Below are 16,121 nucleotides of genomic sequence, written 5' to 3'. Positions count from 1 at the left end.
CCTCAGGCCCAGGGAGGCCGATACTGCTGTGCTGTCTTCTCAGATCCTGCTTCCTTAGGTTTAAAGAAAAAAGAAAAAAAAAAAACAAAACAGGGAAAGAAAAAGTAAATGTGCCAGTTGTGCTTCTTGTTCCTTGTTCTTGGGGTCTCGATCCCCGTCCAACCAGGGTGGACGCCTCCACCAGGGTCAACCTGGGCTCCACCAGGCCCAACCCCCAGGAGATGGAGATGGTTTTGGGCACTGGCTTTGCTCCTTTCCAAGCTGTGAGGCCTCGGAGCAGCCCCTAGAGAGGGGGTGCCATCTTGGGGTGGATGTGTGCCCCTCGCCTGGCGTCTGTCCCTTGGAGGTGGTCCCCCCAGCCCAGAAGAACAGTCGGGTCCCCAATGGCTGTCGTGGGATCCTCTCCCCAAGCTTCTCCTGCCTCTGGCTGCACAGCCTGTCCTTGGCAGAATGTGACCTGCCCCCCAGGAGGTACCCGCCTGTCCCCTCCTGTGCTTCGGGGAGCAGACTCTCCTGACAGCAGCCTGAGCTGACACTCACTCGACAGAAAGGAAGCCTTGGGTTTCCAAGCTGTCGTGTGGTTGAAACCCCAGCAGATTGTGCAGATAAGGCCGCTCCCCCCACGCCTGCCGCCCGACAGATGTGGGCGGGCGGCTCTGTGTCACCTCTACTTGCCCAGCAAATCAGAAGTGACCACATGGGGCACGTCACTCTTGGGGCCTTGAACTGTCCAGCCGCAACTGATGAGAAATGAGTCGGCGGCTGTGAGGTTGTCCTGGCTCCCAGTGTCCATTGGGGTGCCCAGCCAGGCCCCCTGCCATGGTCTGCGTGAGGCTTGAAGCTGACACCCAGCCTTTCCACCTTCAGGGCTGTCCCTCCTCCGATGGTGGAGGCCGCCTCAGCCATCGGCGGTAGGAAGTGGTGGAGGGCAGGGCCTCTTCTAAGGCTTCCCCTCCTCCCAGCTCTGCGAAGATGAAGCTCTGAGCCTCCCCCCGACCCCAATACTTCCTGAAGGCTTGAAACAAGTTGATATTTATCTGTGATAAGTTTCAGAGGAAGGTTCTCCGAGGGCAATGGGCCTGGGGTGAGCCACACCGGCCCTGCATTTCTGGAGAGGGGGCTGCAGAAGATGGGGGCGTGTGGCCCTGTGGGAGCTGCTGGATCCTTTTCTTCTCTGGGAGACCCTGCTAGTCTCTTATGTGTTTTTTTCCCCGCTCTGTGGTCACCAAAGAGAAGACAAGTTGGTAGCTCTTCCAACCAGGTTTCTGCCACTTCATGGTTGCCTCTGAAATCTCACCTAATTTAGAAAAGAATAAAAAAGATAACTAAAAGTGGCAGAGGTGTGGCTCTGTGGGCACCCTGGCTCCCTCCAGAGCCTCAGAGGGGGAAGGGGACCTAACGGGTGAACTGTGACTCAGCATCTTGGCCCGTGGGCGCCCAGCACTGGCGGTCACAGACAGGCCCATCTTTGGGCCAATCCTGTACAGTCAGGCTTTGGGCCTGACTGCTTTCTGTTAACAGGGCCGACGGCCACTTGCAAGGAGAAAGAGACCACGTTGGTAAGGGTCCTAGGGGTACCGGAGAATTTGGGGTAGGTGGGGGTAAGGGAGCTCCGAGAGGAGGATTCAAAAGCAGGCGCCTCCCCCAGCCCATCAGCTCCTCGCAGCCACTGCCTGCTGTGTCACTTCACCATCCCCAAGGGCCCTAGGGAAAAGACCAGCAACACATGGCTTCTCCCTTTTCCCACTCGGAGGCTCATCCAGGAACATACCGGAGCCCTGGAGACCACGATGAAAGTGACTTTCAACAGCCTGAGGTCTCCTCTCTATCCTGCCCCCTGAAAATGTCCCTAGACTGGCACCCTCTGCTCTGACACCCCATCTCTTCTGAGTTCGTGGGGGGTCCAACCCTGGCTGCTCCCCACAACCTGGTGGCCAGAGACTGGCTTAGGGATGCCGTCCCCTGTCCTGCCGAAGTCCTCTCCTGCGAAGGGGCAGGCTCTTATCCCTGAAATGTGTAACTTCTGTTGCTCTGGGGGTTTCCTGACGTGGGGGTCCAGGCAGAAGGCAGACTCAGGCTGTCGAGTACTCCCAGGCCCATCCCCAGCTTCTTGTGAAAGACTGTTCTGTGTCAAGGTTCCTCTTGGCTGTTCCTTAAACCCTGAGATGGCCAAGGGCGTGAGGTGACACAACTGCCATGTCCAGGGGCCCCCAGCGCCCCTCTGACCTCATATCAATCAGGAAATGAATCCGAGGGCTTCAGAATCTCACCTGTTGGGTGTTTTCTCACTTGGGGTTTGAGTTTTCTTCACTTTGGGGGGTTTTGGGGCCTTTTGTGTGTGTGTACTTGGTTTGGAAGAAGACACCCAGCATCTTGATGCAAGTTTCTCTTCAGGTCGAAGTTCTCTTATTAAACAGCAGTGGGAAGGACTGATGCTGGAGCTGAAGCTCCAATACTTTAGCCACCTGATACGAAGAGCCAACTCATTGGAAAAGACACTGATGCTGGGAAAGATTGAGGGCAAGTGAAGAAGGGGGTGACAGAGGATGAGATGGTTGGATGGCATCAGCGACTCAATGAACATGAGTTTGAGCAAACTCCAGGAGACAGTGAAGGACAGGGAAGCCTGGCGTGCTGCAGTCAATGGGGTCGCAAAGAGTCGGACACGACTGAGCAACTGAAAAACAACAGCACTGCAAGACCGTGTGTGTTGTCCCCTGTGTCCCCAGAGAGCAGGCTCTGTCTCTGCACGGTTCTGAGCCCTGAGCAACTCACAGATGACCTTGGAATAAGTGAGAAGCCAGAAAAGCTGGCTCAGTTTAGGCTTCTCCTATCAACCCCAGCTGTGGGGCAGGAGCCATCTAAAAAGCTTAGGGTCACGGCTGAATGCCTGTTGGCTTCCACCAACAGGACTTCTCAAGTGGGACCGGCCCTTGCCCTGGGAACTTCGCACTCCCTTCTCTGAGCATTAAAGGCATTCCAGGGGTGGTGTGAAAGTTGCTCAGTCGTGTCTGACTCTTTTCCACCCCATGGACTGCCAGGCTTCTCTGTAGATGGAATTCTCCAGGCCAGAATACTGGAGTGGGTAGCCATTCCCTTCTCCAGGGGAATCTTCCCAACCCAGGGTTCGAACCCAGGTCTCCCCCATTGCAAGTGGATTTTTACCACCTGAGCCACCAGGGAAGCCTAAGGGTGGGGCAGGGGGAAAATGGAAGGAAAAAAGGTGCTTAGAACCAGCAGGCAGATTCCAGGTGGCTCTGTGCCTGTGTGCCTGCTGATATCACCAGGACACACGTGCGTCATCCAACTGCAAGCAAAACTTAAATTTCCTCACTGATCACGTTTAAAACGAGGTAAGGAAAAGAAACAGGTGAAGGTAATTTGATGATGTGTTTTATTTAACCCGTTATAGCGAAATATTAGGATTGCACTTCACAATCAACATGAAATATTTGTCTGGTCTATTGCTTTTTTTGTGGGGGGAGGAAGAAGGTACAGAGTCTGCAGTGCTCTATGTTTTGCCTTCAAGGTGCATCTGAATTCAGATGTCCTGCATCTCCAGCTCTGGCCACACGTGGCCAGAGACAGCTCTGTACTCTCCCAGCTGGGTCTCAGTGGGGACAGTCTTGCCTCCTTAATCCAGAGGACACTGGTGTCTGGGGACATCTGTGAATATCACGACAGGGGGGTGGGGAGCTCCTGGCATCCAGTGGGTGGAGCCAGGGATGCTGTTTCACCCTCACTGTGCCCACAAGGGGCCTTGCAGAAAGTAACCCGGCCTGGCATCCGCAGCAGAGGGAGGAAGCTGGTTTGGGCCCACGCCCCTCCCGGAATCCGGTGGTGTAGGAGGGCACCGTCCTGTAGCAGTGGAGGTCAGACTGGGTCTTCTCTGTCCGGGGCAGCCCTGCCTGACTCTACCAGGTGTCCTGTGTCCAGAGTTGGGGACACTGTGGCAGGAAGGTTCCAGAACCTTCTGGAAGGTGGAGAGTCAGGAGAAGGGTGCTCAGCCGGCCCGGGGCTTAGAGGTCTGTGCGAGCAGGAAACCTCTGGTCCCGGGAGGCGGAACTTCGTGGAGTCCGGGTTAACAGAGTTCAGTTCAGAAGAAGCTGCCACTGGGTTTCCCAGAAAGCGGGGGGAGGGGGGTGTCGGGTGGGCGGAGTGGGAGTGAGGAAGGGGAAGGGACCGCCTCAAAACGAAACCAGCAGGGGCCCTGCGGGCCTCGCCCCGCCTCCCCTGGGGCGGCAGCTCCCAGCTGACCAGGTGTGCTGGCCCTGGGGCCTCCCGGGGCTGGAGGCCACACCTCAGAGCCACAGGCCAGGTGGGTGGAGGACCGGTTTGCAGTCCCCGTGGTAAAGGCAAGGTGGCTCTGGAGGAGGAAGGAGGGCGGAGGAAGAGGCCAGGCCCCTCGGCAGCCTGAACCGAGGCTCAGGTTTCTGCCCAGCCTTCCCCGGGGACTCAGAGAGGCTGGTGGAGAAGCACCTGGAGAATCAGAGCCAGGCCCCAGGTGAGGGAGGGACCGGGGCCCGCAGCTGTCTCCTCCCCGCCCCCATCCCTCCCCTGAACCCACCCCTGGGGAGGACACGCCCCCTGAAAGGAGGGGTCATCACCGCGGACTAAATGAGATGGCTACTGCTGACCCCCGCCCCCCCAAGAAGGAAGCAGACCCTCTCTTGAACATCCCGAATTCCCTTTGCCTTCACCCTGGCCACACCCCATGAGTTGCTCAGAACAGGTAACCGCCCCCCCACCCCACCCCCTCGCGCTTCCCTCCCTGAGCCCTCGTGACCTGGGACCTGTCCAGAGGCTCCTACTCTCCCAGACAGATGCTGACCCTCCCCACACCTCCACGCCCTGCGCGCTGGAATGAGCTCACAGCATTAGGGCAGCGCTAGGCAGGAGGCCATGGACTGGGTGTCAACGTTGAGAGTCCTTGGGGGGGGAGAGTGGGCATCGTCTGACAGGAGAACCCATGTGAGCAAGAGCGTGGTGATGGGTGCTGCTAAGTCGCTTCAGTCATGTTCGACTCTTTGTGACCCTATGAACCGTAGCACGCCCGGCTCCTCTGTCCATGGGATAGGGTGCAAAATCTTTCACCACCTCCAGCAGAGCAATGACCACTCTCCTAGTGGGCCCCAAAGGGGGCCTCAGCTCTTCAGAAGATCTGCCTCCACCGTGCCTCCTATGGACTGTTTCATTCTGGAGGTGGCAGATAGGGTGGCGGAGGTCACAGAGACTAGGATGTTGGCTGCCTACCAGATGAACAGAAGCCTGTCTTCATTTCAAACTCCACTGGCCTTGGGTGTGGGACCAGGTGGTGGCCAAGTAGGGAGCCGGGTCACTAGGATATCTGGCTAAGAAGCTGGAACTTTGGAACTTCCCTGGTGGTCCAGGGGCTAAGACAGCATGCTCCCAAATGCAGGCGGACTGGGTTCCATCCCTCGTCAGGGAACTAGATCCCACATATCACAACTAAAAACCCTGAATGCCACACTAACACTCTGTGCAGCCAAATAAATTTTTAAAAATAAATATTAAAAGAAAAAGTCACAGAGAGAGCTGGGCCCACAGAACAGGACAAGGCCTTGGACCAGAGACCCCACCCTGCAAAACCTTCCTGGGGATCCAGACCGGACCAGTCATACCACGAATACCCTCGTCCTGGTATTGCCTGCCTCAGGTGGAGGCCCCTTACGTCCTGTCCCCCTGTCCCCTCTTCCTCCCAGAAGACCACACCCACCTCCAGGCACCAGCATTGCACTGCAGTCCTTTTTTTTTTTTTAATATTTATTTTTATTTATTTATTTGGCTGTGTTGGGTCTTAGCTGGGGCATGTGGGGTCTAGTTCCCTGACCAGGGATTGAACCTGGCTCCCCTGCATTGGGAGCTCAGAATCTTAGCCACTGGAGCACCAGGGAAGTTCCTGTGGGTGTCTCCTGAGGAGGCCTCTCTGCCTTCTCGGAGCCCCCATAACCCTCCCCTGTGGCTGGGGTGCTCGCCACCACCACACTCACCTACAAGTTTATGCACAGGGTCAGCCCACTGCCCTCTCCCCTGCCTGGACACCCATCTCCTTTCTTCCTTAACAGCCTTGGATTTTGCAGTGGAGACCAATGAGATTTCAAGGGCAGCCACATTAGCCCCCCTAACCCTGATGCCTGTGAGGGGACCAGTGTACAGGGGTAGGGGCTGCCCAGGGGTCAGAGTCAGGGAGGAGGGGTGGGAGGGAAAGAGGGAGGGGAGAAGGAAGGGGGGGTGGGGAGGGAGGAGGAGGGGAGAGATGGGGTAGGAAGGAGGGTAGTGGGGGAGGGGGGGAGGAAGGGAAAAGGCAGTGCAAGTCTTTCACTCACTCTTGGCTCCCTGTCTTTGCACCTGCTGTTCCCTGTTCTGGAATTCCTCTCCCATTCCCCCTCTCCCCACTCCCAACTCCTGTTTAAGCTTCAGGCACCCTTTCCAGCCCTGCTGCCAAGGACCGACAGACCCCCGTGTTACATAAAACCCTCAGCAAAACTGCACCTTGACCTTCCCATCTCCCATCTTCATCTTGCCTTGAACTTGGCAATAGATTCTTCACCATGACACATAGTGCACAAGCAGCAAAAGAAAACATAAATGAACTTGGACTTAATCAAAATTTAAAATTTGGGTGCACCAAAAAGGACACCATCGGGAGAGTGAAGAGAAAGCCCTCAGAGGGGGAGAAAGTGTTTGTAAATCCTGTAGGGGAGACAGGTCTATGCCAAAAGAGATACAGAATCCTTAACTAACAAAACAAAAGAAAGAAAAAATAATCCTTATACCTTAGCAACCAAAAGAATCCCCACAATTAAAAAGGCCGGTATCTGGTCTCCCCTGGAAGTCCGGTGGTTAAGACTGGGCACTTCCAGTGCAGGGAACCAGGGTTCCACTCCTGGTCAGGGAACTAAGATCCCAAGTGCGTGGGTGTGTGCTCAGTCACTGAGTCGTGTCTGATTCTTTGCCGCCCCATGGACTGTAGTCCGCCAAGCTCCTCTGTCCATGGAATTTTCCAGGCAAGAAACCGAGAGTGGGTTGCCATTTCCTTCTCCAGGGGATCTTCCCCACCCAGGGATCAAACCCGTCTCCTGCATTGCAGGCAAATTCTTTTACCGCTGAGCTATCGGGGAAGCTGCTGGAGCGGCCAAAAAAAAAAAAAAAAAAAAAAATCCTGTTTCATACCGATAGGTCATGCTATGGAAGTACATCTAAAATAATATTTACATTTAAAAAAAAAGGCGGTTATCTCCCCAAAGATGTTGTACAGATGCCCAGTGAGCACGTGAAGAGCTGCGGGGGAGGGGTCTCCCCGCACCTGGAGTTGGGCTGGAGGAGAGGGCGGGGCGAGGGGGATCCGCCTCCACACAGAGGGCTGGGGTCTCCCTGTGATGTGTGAACCCGGAGGTGCGCTGTCTCCTCTTTACCCCCACATTAAAGAGCAGGAAGTGGCTCCGGAGTGACAGGAACGGGGTCCTGTGTCACTCCCCTCACTCCTCCTCCTCCTTCCCTGCGCTAGGGGCGACCCGCCAAAAGAGAGTCGGGAAGCCAGGCACAGGTGCGAGGAAGCCGCCTGCCTACCTGCCCTTTGAGGAAGCCCCGCCCCCGCGCTCCTCCTCTCTCCCCCCTCCTCCCCCTCCTCTTGCCGCTCCTCTCCTCTCCCCGCCCCTCTCCTCCCCGGCCGCGTCCTGCCCACCCCCAGCCCAGCTCTTCTCCTCATTAAAAGGGAGTGGCCGCTTTCCGGCCGGTGTTCCCAGACTGCCGGCCCTGCTGCTGCTCCGGGTTGGCCCCTGAGGTTCTGGGAGGTTCTCAAACGCTCCCTTTTGAAGTTCTGGGTTCCCCGTGGAACCAGCCAGGGTAGGGGTGGGCAAGAGGTTTCCCCAGCATCCAGCAGAGACCCAGGGAGTCTGGGCGCCAGGCTTGCCCCTGGGGGGTGCTCCTTGTCTCTGTGGCTTTTAGAGTGTGCTCACCCTAATCGCCCAGAAAACTTGGGGTCCCCAGACATCAGTTATGGTGGGTTGACATGCACCTATCAACATCTACTTGGGTTAACACCTGCTTTCATTCACAGCGGCCCAAAGTGCAGACCATCCAATGTTCATCAGTGCGTAGTGGATACACAAAAAGTGGTCCCTCCACACCTGGAGCATCACTCACCCATGAAAAGGAGAGAAGCCCTGACACTCGCCACCACGTGGACCGATCCTGAGAACATAATGCTCAATGAGAGAGGCAGACACAGAAGGACACACAGGGTGTAATTCCACTGATGGGAAATGTGCAGAACAAGCCGAACCATAGACACAGGGTGGGTTCCTGGTTGTCAGGGGCTGGGGGAAGGGATGGGGTTGATGCTAATGAGGATGGGGTTCCCTTTTGGGGTGATGAGAGTGTTCTAAGATTAGATAGAACCGTTGCACAACGTGGTGAATGTCCTCAAAACCAGTGAATTGCACACTTTAAGTGGGTAAACTGTATGATAGGTGAATTATATCTCAATAAAGCTGCTATACTAAAAACGAACCACCGTCTCTTATTGACTTCCGCCCACATTCTATCTTGCTAAGTTGTTTGCTTTTTTTTTTAATATTTTTTTTTATTTATTTATTTGACTGCGCTGAGTCTTGGTTGCGGCCCATGGGATCTAGTTTCCTGAACAGGGATCTGAACCCAGGCCCCCTGCATTGGGAATGTGGAGTCTCAAGCCACCAAACCACCAGGGAAATCCCTGAGCTGTGTTCTTGACATCCCCAAGGTGACTCTCCCTGGCCTCTTCTCCCCAGTCTGGGGAGTCCTTTCCAGGCTCTGAACAGGGTTCTGGGGAGAGAAGACTGGGCCAAGGTCCTGCCATCCAGGGCTCTCAGCCCAGCCCAGAAGGCAGTGGATATGTGGCCCAGAGGTCAGCTGTGGACCCCCCCACCCTGCAGGAAGAACAGCAGTGGTGAGGGGGACAAGGGCACACCACTGTCCGGAGACAGGCAAGCCTACTGGAAAGCAACTGGGCCTCCAGACACTTCTGCCAGAACAGGAGCCCCAAGCCACTGCAGGTGAGTCCAGAGGACTCCCCGCCCACCCCCACCCCCGACTCCAGCCACACGGAGAGAGCCTCCTTCCTGGTTTCTGGGCCAAGGGTCCCTGCTGGGTGAAGGCAGCAGACATCCTGTTCTGCCTGGGACGGTGCTCCGCCCCCTCCCTAAGGGGATGTTGTGAGACTGTCGTGGGTCAGCGGTCAGCAGGGCTTTGATCTTTCCAGCACCCCATGGGGGCCGACGTGATCCCCAGCCCCACTTTTACAGGAGGCTGAGGGTGGGATGGTGCGGGGAAGGAATCCAGGATAAGAGGGTGGCTTGTGAAACCCAAGGTCGCAGTGGGAACTTGCCCTTGACCCCTTGACCTTTACTCTCAGAATCCACCCTTCAGAGAAAGGTCAGGAGGGAGCTGCAAGGCAGGCGGTGGCCCCGGTGGGACAGGACAGGGCAGAGGCTGACCCTCGCCCCCCACCCCCACACCTGATACGGCTGCCCTCCCTCTGTCTCTGTCTCTGTCTCTCTTCTTTCTCTCCCCGAAAGTGAAACCAGTGACACCAAACTGAAACCGAAGCTACTGCCTGGCCGCCAAGCTGGCGAAGGGAGAGAGCAGGCAGGCGGGCCAGTGGGCGACTCCTCCGGCCAGCCCACGTGGCGGGCCGCGGGATGGAGGGAGGAGCCGCTCCTTAAATTGCGGTGATTTTAAAAAAAGAAGAATCCGAGGGGGAGGTCTGGCCGACCAGCAAGGCTGCCACGTTCTCCTCTTCAGCTCCCCGGCTGCCTTTCCTGGCTGTGGTCCCCTGCTGCTCTGCAGGCTCCCCTGGGGAGGGGGGTTGCCATTTTGTAGAAGTTCCTGGGTTGGGGGGTGGGGGGCAGGACACAGGACTGGCCTGGTTCACTCGGGGTCCCTCGGGTGAAGTGGACCCATGGAGACTGCCTCCACTGAATATCCAGCCTCGGACCCCTTGGACAGATAAAAAGCCAAGCCTGGAGACAGACATGGAGACAGGCGGCCTGAGACAGTGTGGGGGTGGGGAGGAGGCTTTGCTGGAGGAGTCGGGGTGGAGGAGGGGGACCGCTCCAGTGCTGGGACGGGGCCACTGGTCAAGCTGAGGCCACAATACAGTGGTTTTCCTTCTCTACAGAGCATAGGAAGCAAGCTGGCATGTTAGATCCAGGCTGGTGTTTCTGCCCCCTGGTCACTGTGGACACTTGGGACCAATTGTTTTCTGGGTTGGGGCTGTCCTGGCCACTGGGGGGCTGCTGAGCGGCACCCCTGGCCTCCACCAGCTCCATGCCAGAAGCTCCCCCAATATGACAAGCACAGTTGTCCCCAAGGGGTGAGGGAAATCACACACACCCTGTCCCCACCAATGTGACCCCCTTGCCCTAAGCAAATACCCTCGTGGGACCCTGCTACAGAAAGAGGGACAGAGACAGGGCTCTGGGGTGGACCCCAAAGGCAGGCAGGCCGGCTGGCCCCCGGCTTTGGAGCACTCCTTCGAGGTCCTGAGAGGCCCCGGGGAGCTGTCACCCAGCCTGGAGTGAGGGGGCATCTGGGAGACCAGCACTATTATGCTGGGTGGAGACTGGGAGCTTCGGGCTGGAAGGACCCGTTGCACAGACGGAAATCCTGAGGGGTGGGTGGGTGGAGGGAGGGACGGAGGGACAGCAGTGCCAGATCAGACCACCACTTCCATCTCTTAAGTGAGGCTCCCTAGCCCCCCAGGAAAGCATGGACCGCCATCACCCCACCCTCTGCTTCTTAGAAACGTTTCTCAGTGATGCTGGGGGCCATGAATACAGCTGCTGAAGTATTTTGATACTTGCACACCTGGTTTGACCACCCCGGGGTGTGCTGGTTAAATGTTAGCTCATCTGGGAGGGGCCCTGGGGACCTGGGAGGAGCCTGGGTAGGAGGAGACCGTCCACCCACCCGGGAACCAGGGGCTTCCGGCAGCTCACCTGGCCTGCGCTGCAACCAGGGTACCAGTTCCGGGTCTATGGGGCACCGGGGACAGGCAAAGTCCCTGCCCACAAACCCAGCGGTGTGCCTGTGAGTGGTCACGGCAGGGCTGGAAGTCTCCAGAAGCCGAGCTGGGAGCCATTTGTCTCTGCACTTGCGGCTGGTGGCTCCCGGGTTCTTTTCTTTCCAATGTCATCACTTGCCAAAATAAAACGGCTGGACTCTCTTAAGTTGGGCCCCAAAATAGTTTCTTTTGGTTTTATTTTTTTAGTCTTTTTTTTAAACAGACCCGGATTTTTTTCACTGTATTAAATTATACACAAAAGTTACTGTCTTAACCATTTTTAAGTGCACAACTCAGTGGCATTCAGTACATTCACATTGTTGGGCAAATACCTCCAGAACTTTCTCATCTTCCCAAACTGAATCTCGGTCCTAGTGAAACACTGACTCTCCATCCCCCTCCCCCGGACCCTGTCCCCTCTCCATCTTACCTTCTGTCTCTAAGGATTTGATTTCTCTAGGGGCCTTCTGTGAGTGGAATCAGATTCTATTCACCCTTCTGTGTCTGGCTTCTCTCACTGAACATCATGACCTTGGGGGGTCCTTCCACACTGTAGCAGGTATCAGAACCTCCTTCCTTTTTATGGCTGAGTAATATTCCACTGCGTGGATGTACCACAATTTGTTTATTCATCATATGTCTACTCGACTGCTCTGGACTGCTGTGATGAACACAGGGGTGCAAACACCTGCACAGTTTTAGAAATTGAACTTTGCTCTGGATTCTCTGATTTAGGCCTCGGCAGCCCTGTCAGCCCTTTGACCCAATGAGTCTGGTGGAAAGACCCCCACAAGGCTTCCAGAAGGTTCTCTTGATATTGTGCTGATCCGGCCCCCAGGAGTAAAGTGTACCACCCGTTGCCTGAGCCCAGGGCTATATGCCAGGCAATGAGAGGAACTCAGATAGGACCGGGACCATGTCTGACATTCATCCTTCCATCCCTCCTTTGGGAAGACCTCAGAATCAATTTTACCTTCCACCCATAATCCATACAGAGGACTTCTGTGAACCAGACCTGGTTGTCATCTCTCTCTTTTCCTCTATCTCTTTTCAGCATCCTGGTCTCATCCCTGGAATGTTTTGGTAAGACCCACCATCTCCCTTGAGCTGAATGCTAGACCTCTATTAATGTGGCCTGAAATCACATCAGCTTTTTCAGAATCTTAGCTGCATTTTTCTGTGTGTGTGTGTGTGCCCATGCCATACAACATGTGGGATCTTAGTTCCCTGACCAGGGATCGAACTTGTGACCCTTTCATTGGAAGCTTGGAGTTTTAACCCCTGGACCACCAGGAAAGCCCCCCTAGCTGTACTATTTACTACCTGGTTTGTCCCTACAAGCTGTGGAGGGCAAGATAATGGTCTCCCAGGGACGTCTGCATCCTAATGCCTGGAACCTATGAAGATGTTCCCTTACATCCATGGTAAAGGAAATGCGCAGGTGGTATTAAGTTAAGGCTTCTAACAAGATAGATGATCCTGGATTCCTCAGGGGCCCAATGTCATCACAGGGTCCTTGTAAGAGGGAGGGGGAGGGTCAGAGGCAGAGAGATGGGAGATACTACTCTGCTGGCTGTGAGGATGGAGGGAGGGGCTGTGAGCCAGGGATATGGCACCTCTAGAAGCTGGAAAAGGCGGGAGCCAGTGCTCCCCTGGAGCCTCTGGAGGGACCAGCCTAAGACACCCATTTTGGACTTCTGACCTCTGGAAATGTAAGAATATTAATTTGCACTGTTTTCAGTCACTACGTTTATGGTAATTTTTGCTATAGTCACCCTGGGAAACCCATACAAAACTCTCATAGGATAGTCTGTCTGGTGCAATTACCCTCCCTCCCCGCCTTTTTTAAAGAAAAGAAATATATACTAATTGAAAAAAACTCAAATAATCAGAGAAGCAAGAAAAAAAAAATCACCCTTATCCCACCAAGTAGAGATAAGCACTGTTGATACCTCAGTGTGTATACAAAGATTATACATGTATGTATATTTAAGAATAATGGGACCTTAAATTTTGGGGTTTTTTTTTTGTTGTTGTTGTTGTTGTTTGCCACACCATGCAGCACGTGGGATCTTAATCGAACCCGAGCCGCTTGTATCCCTACTTTGGAAGCACAGTCTCAACCCCTGGACCACCAGGGAAGTCCCAGGACCTTTTAAATGTACTAGTTTGTAACCCATTTTTCTAGTTACTGTACCTTGACCATTTCAAAATATTTCCTTTGGATAAATTTCCAGATATGGAATCTCTGGGCCAAAGGGTATGCATATTTTTAGGCACTTTTGGTCAAGCAACTTTTTTTTCAGGTGTTTTCATTTCTGTGTGTTTTTCTAAGATTAATATATAAGCTATAGACAATAAAACATACAGATATTATATATAGAGTTGGATGAATTTCACAAATGTACACACCCATGCAAACTCAATTTTTGCTTTTTTTTTGTGGTTAAATAAATGTTTTATTTTGGATATAGTTTAGATTTACAGAAAAATTACAAAGATTCCAAAATTAGAAAGACTTCCTATCTACCCTTCACCCAGCTTCCCCTAGTGCTTTCATATATCACCATGGTGTATCTGTCACAAGGAACCAACACCTGTAAACCCTACACTGTCTTCACTTTTCTCCAGTTTTTTCCACTAATGCCCTTTTTCCATCCAAGACCACATTCTGCAGTAAATCAACTGACTTTCCCTCCTCAAAAAAAATTGTAGGGACTTTCCTGGTAGTCTAGTGGTTAAGACTCTGAGCTTCTGATGCAGGGTGCATGGGTTCGAACCTTGGTCAGGGAACTAAGTTCCTGTGGGGAACTAAGCCCCATGCTGTGGCCAAATAAATATATAAAGATAAATAATTATAATAAAATATACATACCAGGGCTTCCCTGGTGGCTAAGACAGTAAAGAATCTGCCTGCAATGCAGGAGATCCAGGTTCAATCCTGGGTCGGGAAGAGCCCCTGCAGAAGGGAATGGCTACCCATTCTAGTATTCTTCCCTGGAGAGTTCCGGGGACAGAGGAACCTGGGCAGCTACAGTCCACAGGGTCACAAAGAATTGGACACAACTGAGTGACTAACACTTTCACTTTCATACATACCATAACATTTACCATTTTAACCCTTTCTAAGTGTGCAGTTCAGTGGCACTAAGTAGATTCACATTGCCATGTAACCATCCCCACCATCCACCTCCAGGTCTTTCTCATCTTCCCAAACTGCAACTCTGTCTCTGTTCATTCAGTTGGCTTTGAGAGTGTGCACAGAACTTTACAGCCCTCCCAGGAAGGCAAGTGTGTATTTGTGTGTTTGTTGTGATACACTATGAATCCAAATTTATCTTCATTCTCTCAGAACTGATAAGCTAGCCTTCAGCATCTTGGCATCTTTATTCAAAGTCACTGTTGAAAAAGATTAGATTGATAAGGACTTCCCTGATGGTCCAATGGTTGGGATTTCCCCTTCCAATGCAGGGGATGTGGGTTCAATCCCTGACTGCTAGGATCTCACATGCTTCCTCGCCAGGGGACCAAAACTTGGAACAGAGGCAACATTGTAACAAATTCAATAAAGACTTTCTAAATGACCCACATCTAAGGAATCTTTAAAAATTAAATAGATAATGCTTAGATAGGTGTATAAACATAGACACGCACACATATATATGACATGTTGAAGTCCTAACCTCTAGTACCTTAGAGGGAGACTTTATTTGCAGATAAGGTAGTTGAAGATGTAACTAGTTAACATGAGATCATGCTGGAGCTGAGTGGGCCCCTAATCCAATGTGACCACTGACCTTACAAGAAGGGGACATTTGGACAGAGACAGATGAGCACAGAGAGGAGATGACCTCAAGGGACCTGGGGGAAGCCAGCGACTTACAAGCGAGGGGAAGCCTGAGGCTACTGGAAGGAAACCAGGAGAAAGGTCTGCAACAGATCCTTCCTGCAGAGCCTTCAGAGGGAGAATGGCCCTGCTCACAACTCACCTCTGGGCTCCTGGCCTCCAGAACCGAAAGGGAATACATTTCTGCTGTTCCCAGTCACCCAGTTTGTAGTCCTTTGTTACAGAAGGTCTGTGGTTGTTGTTCAGTTGCTCAGTCGTGTCCGACTCTCTGAGACCCCATGGACTGTAGCACACCAGGCTTCCCGGTCCTTCACTATCTCCCGGAGTTTGCTCAAACTCATGTCCATTGAGTCAATGATGCCATCCAACCATCTCATCCTCTGTCGTCCCCTTCTCCTCCTGTCTTCAATCTTTCCCAGCATCAGGGTCTTTTCCAATGAGTTGGTTGTTTGCATCAGGTGGTCAAAGTATTGGAGCTTCAGCTTCAGCATCAGTCCTTCCGGTGAATATTCAGGGTTGATTTCCTTTAGGATTGACTGGATTGGTCAGCAAAAAGATATGACACGGAAGCTGTAGAAAATGAATTTATATACATATTTCATAGGGTCCTTATAAAAGGGAGTTACAAGGGTCAGAGTCAGAGAGAAATGGGGAGATGTTGAGCTGCTGGTTTCGAAGATGAAAAAATAGATCATGAGCCTTTAAAAAATAAACATAGGGGGATTTTCCTGGTGGTCCAGTGGCTAAGACTCCAGGCTCCCAATGCAGGGGGCCTGGGTTCAGTCCCTGGTCAGGGAACTAGATCCCTCATGCTGCAACTAAGATCCGGAGCAGCCAAATAAGTAAATAAATAAATATTTTAAAATATAAGTGTGGGGACTTCCCTGGTGGTCCAGTGGTTAGGATTCCAAGCTTCCACTGCAGGGGGCATGAATTCCATCCCTAGTTGGGGAACTAAGACCCCACATACCTCATCACATGGTTGAAAAAAACAAAAAGACCCTGTCTACCTTCCCCCACTGTGGTCTCCATCTGTATAGGCTGGGATGCCCATACCAGCATCCCAACTGGCCTAGCCCTGCCCAAGGCTCTTACACAGTCATCAGTGTGATTAACAAAACATAAAGAAGGGCACAGGTCTGCTCAAACCCAAGCGGATGTCTTTCCATCAATACTTTTGGTGTAGGAGGAACATTTTAATTTTTTTTT

The 16,121-nt window shown here is 53.1% G+C and overlaps 1 long non-coding RNA gene across 1 annotated transcript; it reads left to right on the top strand.

Annotated features, from left to right (window-relative positions):
- The first annotated feature begins 6 nt into the window (after positions 1-6).
- LOC122440232 lies at positions 7-8,127 on the top strand. The gene is made up of 2 exons (XR_006269070.1): positions 7-3,353; positions 8,081-8,127. It is a non-coding gene; the product is annotated as an uncharacterized LOC122440232 (long non-coding RNA).
- Positions 8,128-16,121: the final 7,994 nt, after the last annotated feature.

Source organism: Cervus canadensis, chromosome 4 (genome assembly GCF_019320065.1).
Source record: "Cervus canadensis isolate Bull #8, Minnesota chromosome 4, ASM1932006v1, whole genome shotgun sequence".
NCBI classification, from domain to species: Eukaryota; Metazoa; Chordata; class Mammalia; order Artiodactyla; family Cervidae; genus Cervus; species Cervus canadensis.
The sequence above is the reverse complement of the archived record's forward strand: the minus strand, read 5'-3'. Positions and strand labels throughout refer to the sequence as shown.